Genomic DNA, 14518 nt, shown 5'->3' with positions numbered 1-14518 from the left:
ACACTTCTTAAAAGAAGTGACTTTTGTGCTGTTTAACTTGAATGTCAGAATGAAACAGTTGGTTCATTTCGGTGGAACTGCACAAAGGGAGATCTGTGTTCCAATCCTCATCATCATATTGGCACCATAACTTTCCTTTAGGTAAGAATGGTATTTAATGCATTTGTTCATCTCTATTTTGCGACTGCCATGAGAAAATAATGTTATTGTTTACTAGTACACTTGTACTCCCTCACTGAAAAAACCAATTCTGAAATAGAAGGCCAATCATGTACTTGGTTTCACCAACTGGTGAGGAGAAAGAGAAACAAAGCATGAAGAGGAAGAAGAAGAAGAAGAAGAAGAAGAAACAGTGCCTAGGTGATCTTGCTGAAGCCGAGGCCTCAGTCGAGGCCATTCAAGGGCTCCGGCAACGTCTACCTTACGTGTGAGATGATCCTCCAGGGAGCCCTCCCACTTCTGCGTATTGTCCATGATGAATTTGATGCTACTGTTAGAGTAATATGCTAATGTCTTTCTATCCTTTCTCACTAAGCTAATGAAGGTTTCACCTTGTTCCTACTTGTGCAAACAGGGATCATGTTGTGCCAATCATACATTTTAGTGGAACTACACAAGACAATACAATGAACTGTATCCCAACCAATGATTTAACTGTGCTGGAAGTTCTTGATAATCTTTCGATATAATCTCAGCACTGGTAAACAAGGGTGATTTCAACCATACATTTGAAGTGCACAAAAATATATACTATTGAGTGATTCCCGTGAGTGCTTTATCATCTCTTCTGGGACTACATGAATAAGCTTTTTTGCTCAGGTTGGTACCGGCCTAAGGCCTTCATCCATATTAGTTTGCTGTCATCTCTATTTGTATCGTGCTACTATCATGAGAAACTCCTTTATCTTTGCATGTTAAATTTTGCAACCTATGATACATGGCAATGCTTTGAGTGTTGAGCTAATTGGCACTGATTAAATACACTAATACCTCTCTTTAAGCAAGACTACTATGTTGCTAACTTTACCCATTAAGATAATGAGGGTGCTTCTATTTGTTAGTGTATGTTTCATCAACTAGTCCCACTATTACAGTAATCTCACTGTCTCAATATATGTGCCAACAGGGATGCTCGATTTTGGTGGAACTGCACAAAAACTTTGGGTGCTTCATTGCCTCGACAGCTTCCTTCCTTTCCTGTCAGTCGCTAATCTGGGCTTGCTTCTTTCCTTTACTGTCAGTCGCTTCACTTATCTCGGCTTCCAGTCAAAGGAAATAGTAATTGATATGCTACCTCACACAGGTTGGTACTGGTCTTTATCCTGATTATTGTGCTTGTCATATGTATTGGTAATTTGGTATTGTGCTACTGTTTGCCGATTTCATAAAGGAGTAACTTGGAGCCTGAACTCGTAGGCAAATCATTACATTGGGTGATTTCAGTAGAACTACACAAAAAGATCAGATGGACAGGTACTTATGCTGCTGCTATGTACTCCAAAGTTCACTTAGACAAGCATCGATGTTGACAAGAAGAAGTGCCTATATTCATTCGAGTATCAACCGGTGTCAACCAGTTGTCAAACTGCAAGTATTAGGAGAGTGAACGCCAAAAATATTGCTTGGCGCATAGCCCAGAAAAAAGCAGTCCAGTCTTTGGTCCCAACTTGTGCCTTTTGGTTATCGGCAAATATGGTAGCGAACTGTATGGCATGGAGTCTAAAGATTCCAGACAAGTTGGTTGACGCGTATATTCATCTGGCACTTAATCAGTCTGCACGCCAGGGATGCTTCATTTCAGTTGAACTGCGCAAAAAAATTGGGTGGTTCATTTTCTCAACCGTCTCCTGATACGTCTCCAACGTATCTATAATTTTTTATTGTTCCATGCTATTATATTATCTGTTTTGGATGTTTATGGGCTTTATTAAACACTTTTATATTATTTTTGGGACTAACCTATTAACCCAGAGCCCAGTGCCAGTTTCTGTTTTTTCCCTTGTTTCAATGTTTCGCAGAAAAGGAATATCAAACGGAGTCCAAACGGAATGAAACCTTCGGGAGAGTTATTTTTGGAACGGAAGCAATCCAGAAGACTTGGGGTGTACGTAAGGGAAGCAACGAGGAAGGCACGAGGCAGGGGGCGCGCCCACCCCCCTGGGCATGCCCTCCACCCTCGTGGGCCCCTCGTGGCTCCCCTGACGTATTTCTTCCTCCTATATATACCAATATACCCTAAAACCATCGGGGAACAGAATAGATCGGGAGTTCCGCCGCCGCAAGCCTCTGTAGCCACCAAAAACCAATCGGGACCCAGTTCCGGCACCCTGCCGGAGGGGGGGAACCCTCACTGGTGGCCATCTTCATCATCCCGGCGCTCTCCATGATGAAGAGGGAGTAGTTCACCCTCGGGGCTGAGGGTATGTACCAGTAGCTATGTTTCTGATCTCTCTCTCTCTCTCTCGTGTTCTTGAGGTGGTACGATCTTGATGTATCGCGAGATTTGCTATTATAGTTGGATCTTATGATGTTTCTCCACCTCTACTCTCTTGTAATGGATTGAGTTTTCCCTTTGAAGTTATCTTGTCCGATTGAGTCTTTAAGGATTTGAGAACACTTGATGTATGTCTTACATGTGCGTATCTGTGGTGACAATGGGACATCACGTGATTCACTTGATGTATGTTTTGGTGATCAACTTGCGGGTTCCGCCCATGAACCTATGCATAGGGGTTGGCACACGTTTTCGTCTTGACTCTCCGGTAGAAACTTTGGGGCACTCTTTGAAGTTCTTTGTGTTAGTTTGAATAGATGAATCTGAGATTGTGTGATGCATATCGTATAATCATACCCACGGATACTTGAGGTGACATTGGAGTATCTAGGTGACATTAGGGTTTTGGTTGATTTGTATCTTAAGGTGTTATTCTAGTACGAAGTCTATGATAGATTGAACGGAAAGAATAGCTTCGTGTTATTACTACGGACTCTTGAATAGATCGATCAGAAAGGATAACTTTGAGGTGGTTTCGTACCCTACCATAATCTCTTTGTTTGTTCTCCGCTATTAGTGACTTTGGAGTGACTCTTTGTTGCATGTTGAGGGATAGTTATATGATCCAATTATGTTATTATTGTTGAGAGAACTTGCACTAGTGAAAGTATGAACCCTAGGCCTTGTTTCAACGCATTGCAATACCGTTTACGCTCACTTTTATCATTGGTTACCTTGCTGTTTTTATATTTTCAGATTACAAAAACCTATATCTACCATCCATATTGCACTTGTATCACCATCTCTTCGCCGAACTAGTGCACCTATACAATTTACCATTGTATTGGGTGTGTTGGGGACACAAGAGACTCTTTGTTATTTGGTTGCAGGGTTGCTTGAGAGAGACCATCTTCATCCTACGCCTCCCACGGATTGATAAACCTTAGGTCATCCACTTGAGGGAAATTTGCTACTGTCCTACAAACCTCTGCACTTGGAGGCCCAACAACGTCTACAAGAATAAGGTTGTGTAGTAGGCATCAAGCTCTTTTCTGGCGCCATTGCCGGGGAGGCTAGGTAAGCGGCACTCACACCCCGTCAACTAAGCTCTTTTCTAGCACCGTTGCCGGGGAGGTGAGTGCTTGAAGGTATATCTTTAGATCTTGCAATCGAATCTTTTAGTTTCTTGTTTTATCACTAGTTTAGTTTATAAAAGAAAACTACAAAAAATGGAATTGAGTTTGCCTCATACGCTTCATCTTTTTAATATCTTTCATGACTATGATGGAAAGGAAAATTGTGCCAAAATGTTAGAGGAAGAATGCATTAGAATGTTTGGCATTAAATACTTTAATGATGAGCATGATTGCAATGTTGTTAGTATGAATTCCTTGAATATCCATGATGCTAATGATATGCAAAGCCACAAGCTTGGGGAAGCTATGTTTGATGAAGATGATATTTTTTGTCCCCCAAGCTTTGATGAGCAAATTTACTATGATGAAAGCATGCCTCCTATCTATGATGATTATTGTGATGACACGTATTCTTTAAAGAATAATGATAACCATGAAACTTGTCATCTTGATCTTAATTTTCAATCACATGATAGTTATTTTGTTGAGTTTGCTCCCACTATTCCGAATGAGAAGAATTTTGCTTATGTGGAGAGTAATAAAAATTCTATGCTTGTGGCTCATGAAAAGAATTCTTTATGTGATAGTTATATTGTTGAATTCATTCATTATGCTACTGAAAATTATTATGAGGGTGGAACATATGCTTGTAGGAATTGCAATAATATCAAGTTTCCTCTCTATGTGCTTAAAGTTTTAAAGTTATGCTTGTTTGGCCTTCCTATGCTAGTTGATTATTGTTCCCATAAGTTGTTTGCTCACAAAATCCCTATGCATCGGAAGTGGGTTAGACTTAAATGTTCTAGTCATATTCTTCATGATGCTCTCTTTATGTTTCAATTCTTATCTTTTATGTGAGCATCATTGAAATCATCATGCCTAGCTAGGGGCGTTAAACGTTAGCGCTTGTTGGGAGGCAACCCAATTATATTTTAGTTTCTTTCTTTTTGGTTCTGTTTAGGAATATATAATCCATATAGCTTCTGTTTAGATGTGGTTTTATGTTTTAATTAGTGTTTGTGCCAAGTAAGACCTAGAGGATCTTGTTGGATGATAGTTATTTGATCTGGCTGAAAATTCCAGAAACTTTCTGTTCACAAAAACAATTGTTTAAAATCACCAGAACGTGATAAAATACTGATTCCAATTGCAGTAGATCAATAAACAAATTATCCAGGTCGTCCTATTTTGGTGGATTTTTCTGAGTTCCAGAAGTTTGCGTTAGTTACAGATTACTACAGACTGTTCTGTTTTTGACAGATTCTCTTTTTCGTGTGTTGTTTGCTTATTTTGATGACTCTATGGCTAGTAAAATAGTTTATAAACCATAGAGAAGTTGGAATACAGTAGGTTTAACACCAATATAAATAAAGAATAAGTTCATTACAGTACCTTGAAGTGGTGTTTTGTTTTCTTTCGCTAACGGAGCTTACGAGTTTTCTGTTAAGTTTTGTGTTGTGAAGTTTTCAAGTTTTGGGTGAAGATTCGATGGACTATGGAATAAGGAGTGGCAAGATCCTAAGCTTGGGGATGCCCAAGGCACCCCAAGGTAATATTCAAGGATAACCAAGCGTCTAAGCTTGGGGATGCCCCGGAAGGCATCCCCTCTTTCGTCTTCGTTCATCAGTAACTTTACTTGGAGCTATATTTTTATTCACCACATGATATGTGTTTTGCTTGGAGCGTCATTTTATTTTATTTTATTTTATTTTTCTTGCTCTTTGAATGAAGTACCAAGATCTGAAATTACTAAATGTTAGAGAGTCTTCACATAGTTGCATAATTATTCGACTACTCATTGATCTTCACTTATATCTTTCGGAGTAGTTTGCCTTTTGCTCTAGTGCTTCACTTATATCCTCTTAGAGCACAGCGGTGGATTTATTTTGAAGAAATATATGAACTCTCATGCTTCACTTATATTATTTTGAGGGTCTTTAGAACAGCAAGGTAATTTGCTTTGGTTATGAATTTAGTCCTAATATGATGGGCATCCAAGATGGGTATAATAAAAACTTTCATATAGAGTGCATTGAATACTACAAGAAGTTTGATTCTTTATGATTGTTTTGAGATATGAATATGGTGATATTAGAGTCATGCTAGTTGAGTAGTTGTGAATTTGAGAAATACTTGTGTTAAAGTTTGTGATTCCCGTAGCATGCACGTATGGTGAACCGTTATGTGATGAAGTCGGAGCATGATTTATTTATTGATTGTCCTCCTTATGAGTGACGGTCGGGGACGAGCGAGGGTCTTTTCCTACCAATCTATCCCCCTAGGGGCATGCGCGTAGTACTTCGTTTCGATAACTAATAGATTTTTGCAATAAATATATGAGTTCTTTATGACTAATGTTGAGTCCATGGATTATACACACTTTTCTTTCTTCCACCATTGCTAGCCTCTCTAATACCGCGCACTTTTCGCCGGTATCATACACCCACAATATACCTTCCTCAAAACAGCCACCATACCTACCTATCATGGCATTTCCATAGCCATTCCGAGATATATTGACATGCAACTTTCCACCGTTCCGTTTATTATGACACGCTCCATCATTGTCATATTGCTTTGCATGACCATGTAGTTGACATTGTATTTGTGGCAAAGCCACCGTTCATAATTCTTTCATACATGTCACTATGAGTCATTGCATATCCCGGTACACCGCCGGAGGCATTCATATAGAGTCATATTTTGTTCTAAGAATCGAGTTGTAATTCTTGAGTTGTAAGTAAATAAAAGTGTGATGATCATCATTATTAGAGCATTGTCCCACTGAGGAAAGGATGATGGAGACTATGATTCCCCCACAAGTCGGGATGAGACTCCGGACGAAAAATAAAAAAATAAAAAAAGAAGCCATAAAAAAAGAGAAAAGGCCCAAATAAAAAAATAAAAAATGAGAGAAAAAGAGAGAAGGGGCAATGCTACTATCCTTTTACCACACTTGTGCTTTGAAGTAGCACCATGATCTTCATGATAGAGAGTCTCCTATGTTGTCACTTTCATATACTAGTGGGAATTTTTCATCATAGAACTTGGCTTGTATATTCCAATGACGGGCTTCCTCAAAATGCCCTAGGTCTTCGTGAGCAAGCGAGTTGGATGCACACCCACTTAGTTTCTTTTGTTGAGCTTTCATACACTTATAGCTCTAGTGCATCCGTTGCATGGCAATCCCTACTCACTCACATTGATATCTATTGATGGGCATCTCCATAGCCCGTTGATACGCCTAGTTGATGTGAGACTATCTTCTCCTTTTTGTCTTCTCCACAACCACCATTCTATTCCACCTATAGTGCTATGTCCATGGCTCACGCTCATGTATTGCGTGAAGATTGGAAAATTTTGAGAACATCAAAAGTATGAAACAATTGCTTGGCTTGTCATCGGGGTTGTGCATGATTTAAATATTTTGTGTGATGAAGATAGAGCATAGCCAGACTATATGATTTTGTAGGGATAGCTTGCTTTGGCCATGTTATTTTGAGAAGACACGATTGCTTTGTTAGTATGCTTGAAGTATTATTGGTTTCATGTCAATATTAAACTTTTGTTTTGAATCTTATGGATCTGAATATTCTTGCCACAATAAATAAGATATCATTGATAAATATGTTAGGTAGCATTCCACATCAAAAATTCTGTTTTTATCATTTACCTACTCGAGGACGAGCAGGAATTAAGCTTGGGGATGCTGATACGTCTCCAACGTATCTATAATTTTTGATTGTTCCATGCTATTATATTATCTGTTTTGGATGTTTATGGGCTTTATTAAACACTTTTATATTATTTTTGGGACTAACCTATTAACCCAGAGCCCAGTGCCAGTTTCTGTTTTTTCCCTTGTTTCAGTGTTTCGCAGAAAATGAATATCAAACGGAGTCCAAACGGAATGAAACCTTCGGGAGAGTTATTTTTGGAACGGAAGCAATCCAGAAGACTTGGGGTGTACGTAAGGGAAGCAACGAGGAAGGCACGAGGCAGGGGGCGCACCCACCCCCTGGGCGTGCCCTCCACCCTCGTGGGCCCCTCGTGGCTCCCCTGATGTATTTCTTCCTCCTATATATACCAATATACCCTAAAACCATCGGGGAACAGAATAGATCGGGAGTTCCACCGCCGCAAGCCTCTGTAGCCACCAAAAACCAATCGGGACCCTATTCCGGCACCCTGCCGGAGGGGGGAACCCTCACTGGTGGCCATCTTCATCATCCCGGCGCTCTCCATGACGAGGAGGGAGTAGTTCACCCTCGGGGCTGAGGGTATGTACCAGTAGCTATGTGTTTGATCTCTCTCTCTCTCTCGTGTTCTTGAGGTGGTACGATCTTGATGTATCGCGAGCTTTGCTATTATAGTTGGATCTTATGATGTTTCTCCACCTCTACTCTCTTGTAATGGACTGAGTTTTCCCTTTGAAGTTATCTTGTCCGATTGAGTCTTTTAATGATTTGAGAACACTTGATGTATGTCTTGCGTGGGATACCCGTGGTGACAATGGGGTATTCTATTGATCCACTTGATGTATGTTTTGGTGATCAACTTGCGGGTTCCGCCCATGAACCTATGCATAGGGGTTGGCACACGTTTTCGTCTTGACTCTCCGGTAGAAACTTTGGGGCACTCTTTGAAGTTCTTTGTGTTGGTTTGAATAGATGAATCTGAGATTGTGTGATGCATATCGTATAATCCTACCCACGGATACTTGAGGTGACATTGGAGTATCTAGGTGACATTAGGGTTTTGGTTGATTTGTATCTTAAGGTGTTATTCTAGTACGAAGTCTATGATAGATTGAACGGAAAGAATAGCTTCGTGTTATTTTACTACGGACTCTTGAATATATCGATCAGAAAGGATAACTTTGAGGTGGTTTCGTACCCTACCATAATCTCTTCGTTTGTTCACCGCTATTAGTGACTTTGGAGTGACTCTTTGTTGCATGTTGAGGGATAGTTATATGATCCAATTATGTTATTATTGTTGAGAGAACTTGCACTAGTGAAAGTATGAACCCTAGGCCTTGTTTCAGCGCATTGCGATACCGTTTACGCTCACTTTTATCATTAGTTACCTTGCTGTTTTTATATTTTCAGATTACAAAAACCTTTGTCTACCATCCATATTGCACTTGTATCACCATCTCTTCACCGAACTAGTGCACCTATACAATTTACCATTGTATTGGGTGTCTTGGGGACACAAGAGACTCTTTGTTATTTGGTTGTAGGGTTGCTTGAGAGAGACCATCTTCATCTATGCCTCCCATGGATTGATAAACCTTAGGTCATCCACTTGAGGGAAATTTTCTACTGTCCTACAAACCTCTGCACTTGGAGGCCCAACAACGTCTACAAGAAGAAGGTTGTGTAGTAGACATCACCTCCTTTCTTGTCTGCAATGTAGAATTTTGGCGAGCTACAGGACCAAGATGAGCAAGTAAACTAGTTGGATGTAAGTAGTGGCCAAGTTGCTCAAACCACCCTCGGCACGAGGCCACTATTTGAGGATAAACCTACAAGCAAAGTTCAGATTGTCTGTGCTGCCTCTTATGTACTCGAAAGTTTACTCGTACAAGCATTAATTTTAGCAAGAAGTACCTCCGACTAAACACCATTTACCAGTCTGTACCCTAGGTAATTAAAGTTCGTCCATGGATGATATTGGATGTGATCTCAATCATTTGGTTGCATAAACATACTGAACATGTGTATATCTGAATCTTCTTGTGAATTATCCATGAATATTGTCATGTGATCTATCAATCATTTGGATGCATAGACATGCTGAACTTGTGTATATATGAATCTTTTGAGTTGTTGATTGTGAATGTTGGTTATGAATATGAACGTGTCCTGTGAACCTGAGTTTGATACAAATGTTTACCTGTTCTGTTGTACTTGTGTGTGAACTTGTTTGTATGTCTACTGTGGGATTTGTGTGATGTGTGGGTGTCAATGACACACCTTCTTCCTGAGAAGAATTGCACCTGCTTTGTTAGGGTAGCAACTGCGCATCAGCTTTTTTAATTTTTTTTGCTCTGTCTTCCCCCCTCCCCCGCTCAACCCCTGCCGTAATGTTTTCGGCCTCAAAACAAGGATAGTATTGCGTTGTTTTTGGGGCTTGATGAAAAATCGAGTGCTGGTTTCTGTAGGTTGGCCCGCCCAGCAAAATGGGCTGCTGGTCCACCATGGACTGGGAGGCTAAAAATAAAAGTTGTATGGTGCAGAGGCAGGTAAAATAAACGCCATCGAGAGCCATCCACTGAAGAAAAAAATCGCGTCTGATGTGCTTCTTCAGTCGCGCCGCCGGCCCCCTCTTTAATCCAGTTCGCTTGGGGATCTAGCTGGTATCATTTTTTTCCAGAGGGCGAACAAGTATCAGCTAGGCTCGGGGATCTAGTTGGTTTCAACTTATTTTTTGAGGTCCGTACCGGCCTATGGGCCTCCCAGCGTAGGTGACGGTGTCCTGGACTAGGGGGTGCTCACCACGTCATCTCCCGATCAGGTGGATTAGGCCGAGGACCCCCATGGCCATTTTCTCATGGGCCAGTTCGGACAGCCGATGTATACATGAGGAAGATTCCACAAGACTTGGTGATCAAGACAAGGACTCCTCTCCACCGGCGTATTCGACTAGGACTCTTGTTATCCTAGGCCTCTGGTACATTATATAAGCCGAGGCCAGGCTAGTCGATAGGGCATCATGACATTACTCATCATACCTCTAGGGTTTAGACCACAACATATGATCTCGAGGTAGATCAACTCTGTAATCATACGCATCGAATACAATCAAAAGCAGCATGTAGGGTATTATCTCTTCGAGAGAGCCCGATGTTGGGTAAAATCCAGTGTCCATGTTACCATCGATCCTAAGACACGCAGCTTGGGACCCCCTACCCGAAATCTGTCGGTTTTGACACTGAGAATGGTGCTTTCATTGAGAGTTCCGTTGTGTGGTCAGCAAAAGGATCAATGGCTCGCCTGCACATCAACAGCGGCATTGGCGTCTTCCTCGCCGCCTCGACTGGTCACCTTGCCTTGACCGAGGATTGTTCCCTACCTCCAATCATCATGTTCGGACGAGGGCCTTCATCAACATCAACTCCGATCTCTATCAAGATCATGGAGGAATCATCCATGGAGCTCAGGGGCTCAACGTCAACATTGCCCTCGGGCGACCGTGCTGTTTTTCTGAACAGCGAACTTGTACCCGCTACCACCACCTCCTCGAGCATCGCTTTGACGATTCCTTTTGTGGAAATGTGCGGAATTGAGTCTACAGCAACACTGTAAAATTTCGTCGCGTTCCAATGGAGCAATCTCCACCGGTCTCCGATTTACCGGAGCGTCGTCGAATCTGGACGAGTTTGGAGCATGGTGCCCATCACCTAGCTCGGACGTCCTTTGGAAGATCCAACCGTTGATCGACTGCAGAATTCCTATATCTACCACCCCTCAAAATTTTAGCTCGATCCGACCGTCCAAACTCCGGGAACCTTCCGATTAGTGCATCACTTTTCAGATCTGTTTTCTGCGCGAGAACGAATCCGACCCAAGTTCATCTTTTTAATGAACGGGATTTCGGACATCCTTTTTGAAGGAAGTTTGTATGGGGTATTGTGTTTTGTTCCCAAACACACCCCACTAATTTTAAAGTCTTTTCCAATATGATCTTCACCATCGCGCCGGTGTCAAACTAGCCCGACAACATTGCTCCACGGCTGCCAACGTGCGCTAGACACGTTGTCGCTTTGTTGAGCCGAGCTCAACTTCTTTGGATCATCATCTCGGCAAGCCGAACAAGAGTTCGGCATCGTGAAGGATAAATCATCGCCAACCTCGCCGCCCCACGGATTACACGAAGCGGGCTATCGGCATCGCTGTACGGTCACTTTATCAAGCCGACATTGACCACGTCACGAGTTATGACCTGCATCGGCATGGCCGCACCGTTGCTTCTTTGAGCCGATGTCCATCACGCCGAACTACTTCAACACCTCGGCTGACATGGCAGCTGCAACGTCTCCTTAGCGACCTGCTCCATCACCTCGTCTGGACTGGGGGCTTCGCCATCCCTTCATCAACCTACTCCGGAGACTTCGGCGTCGTCAGTCGACCAACTTCGTCACGTTAGCTGGACCGGGGGCTTTGCCTCGGCGAGCCAACCTTTACCAGCATCGCCATGCCGTTGCTTCACCGCCCATCAGGCACTGGGTGTACTGATCGAGTCCCAATTTTGGGAGTCACTTTTCTTCGGACTGCTATGACAAATAAACCAGGTGCTATTAATCCGAGCAATTTTTGCTTGTTTGGGTTTATTTTTCCCAAGGAATTATTACTCTGGTTTGTTCCATCATTTGTACACAGGTCTATCAAATGGCGGCCGCATTAACGACGATTGCATGGTGGTTCGGTCAGTTTTCGTGCATAGTTCGGCGAACACCGCATCCGGAACTCGGACCGACCTGTGAATTCAGGCTTTGCCACGCCTTTACCACATCATGCCGACGCCCTGCATCGACATTGACTTCGGTGCCAGGCCGCATATTTTTAAATAAATTATCTTGCTTAAATTAATTACGCGAGGATTTTTATATATTTATATTATTATTGTTGGCCTGCACTATTTTACTTGTGCAGGTAATGGACTTCGACTGCATCACGTGGTCTCTTCGGCAAGCCGACGCTGTCATCCGAATCGGCGTAAATCGTCTCGCGTGATCACCTTGTTGGTCGTGTTGCCATACCGACGTGTTCGGTTGCCTTGGGGACTTCGCATCGCCGAGAGAGCTCTACCTCATCGCGCGTTCGGCGCACATGCCATATTTCTTTTATTACTCACTTTGCATAAATTATTCATTATGCAAAAAATTAAATTTATTATTATTACTATTATCTTCGGTTTGCACTATTTTTTGTGCACAGGTAAATGATTCGGGTCGGTCAGTGTTGTCACCTCGGTGTGACATACCACGTCACCTCGACTGGACGGGGGGCTTCCTCAACACTTCATTAACCCACGCCGGGGACTTCGGTGTCACTCCGCCGGCCTGCATTGCCCGTGCTATGTCACCACTTCGGAGTGCCGTGCTCTTCGCTCCGCCACCTTGGGACCGTCTTAGGGGATGGAACCTTGTCCCGCATCAAGCTCGGATCGCGTCATCAATGTCGAACACATTAACCAGCTAAGTCGCTTTCATGCTCAAAGTTTCAAATTTTTAACTTGTGTTCGGTTCGACCATGCTCACATACGTTGTTCGTTAAAAGAAGCTCCCCTTACCCATGTTAACTGGGGGCTCTTAAAATTTACACGAGCCGTTCTATAATAATGTGTTTTCTTCTTGGTCGTTGCAAAGTCTTTTTCTACCACTCCTTTTTCGACTCGCGTGTATGGTCAATAGCCGGATAGCCTAACTTCTCTCTAAAGCCGCTCGAGTTTAGTTCGCTAAACTAGCCTCGGAGAATCACTCCACCTTCGGTATAAGGAGCTTGAAGCCATAGGCTGACCCGCTTGAAGTCTTGAGATCGGATGTGTCATGTTAAAGCATGATAGAAGCACAATTTTTTTTAAAAGACCAATTTCCGGATTGGCACCAAAATCTTGGTTTAGTCCAGACGTCAAGCTTTTACATAAGTTTTTGGCTTTTCGAGCCTATGGCACTTTTAAACTATTGGTGTGTTTCCAGCATAAGTCTCGTAGTGCAACGCCGGACACCTTTAGAGATTCTGCAAAAACATTCTCGAATATTGCTATATATGCATCGGTTTCGAATTGTGTCTTTGGTCAATAGTTGGGTTGCCTGGCTCCTGTGCTTGCCTCCTACGTTCCGCTTTGTTCGGCTAGGTGTGCAATGGGAGAACCATTGCGATTGTGCTTCTAGCTCGCATGGTTAAGCATCTCAGTGGAGAAAGCCGAAAACTGACTGTCACAATAAGCATAAACCGGTCAGCCATCCGATGACAGGCCGTTCATAACATTGGCCGAAGTGTTTACTGCTTGACCTTGGCTGTCGCCGAACACTAACCAGGGGCTAGTAGCAGGCCTCCCAACTTTAAGCTCCTATGACTAAGTGAAAGTTATAAAGCCCGCGTATCTGATTGCCTTGTTTCCGCTAACACAACTGCCTTCGGGCACCGAGACGTCGGCTAAGGGTTGTTTGTTATTGCGGAAACACCCTGGATAGCATCTACAGGGGGGTGGAAGCCGACGATGGGCCACTTTCAACTGATAAACAGTCGCAATGGAGTCAAAATAAACATATCATCGCCATTTGTATTTAATATAAAAGGGCCACCTTCCGTAATCATCGTTATAAAGCCATAAATATGCATCAATTTGACTTAAGATTTCGGCCAAGCTGGGTTGCCTGGCCCTGTGATTACCCCTACGTTCCCGATTGTTCGGCTAGGAGGTAAAGGGAGCACCTTTGTTATTGTTACTTCCGGGTCATCCGTGTTAGTACCTCAGACTGGGAGAAGCCGAAAGATAGCCATCTTAAAAAATATAATTGGTTGGCAACGACGTAAGTGAAAATTTTGGTCCATTAAAAGCCATAGAGATCGGGAACTTACCCCGAACTAAATCCTCAATATTTTTCTCCTGCATCGATCGGAGTTGAGGTTTCATGATCATGATCGGCATGACAACCCAAAGAAAGGAACCAATAGCGGGCATATTTTCTTTGGGAGATGTTTCTTACATCAAATAGTAATATAACATTCTCTCTACATACCTTTGTTTATAAAACCGTATGGCCGGATTGCCTTGTTTGTCGCAAACCTTTGCCCTTGTAAAGGCTTTATAAAGTAGGACAAACACTCCCCGGCCACTGGCCGAGGAGGTTGAAGCCGATGGTCGGTCAACAAGG

Source organism: Aegilops tauschii, chromosome 3 (genome assembly GCF_002575655.3).
Source record: "Aegilops tauschii subsp. strangulata cultivar AL8/78 chromosome 3, Aet v6.0, whole genome shotgun sequence".
Classification (NCBI taxonomy): domain Eukaryota; kingdom Viridiplantae; phylum Streptophyta; class Magnoliopsida; order Poales; family Poaceae; genus Aegilops; species Aegilops tauschii.
This window is presented reverse-complemented; position numbering follows the sequence as displayed.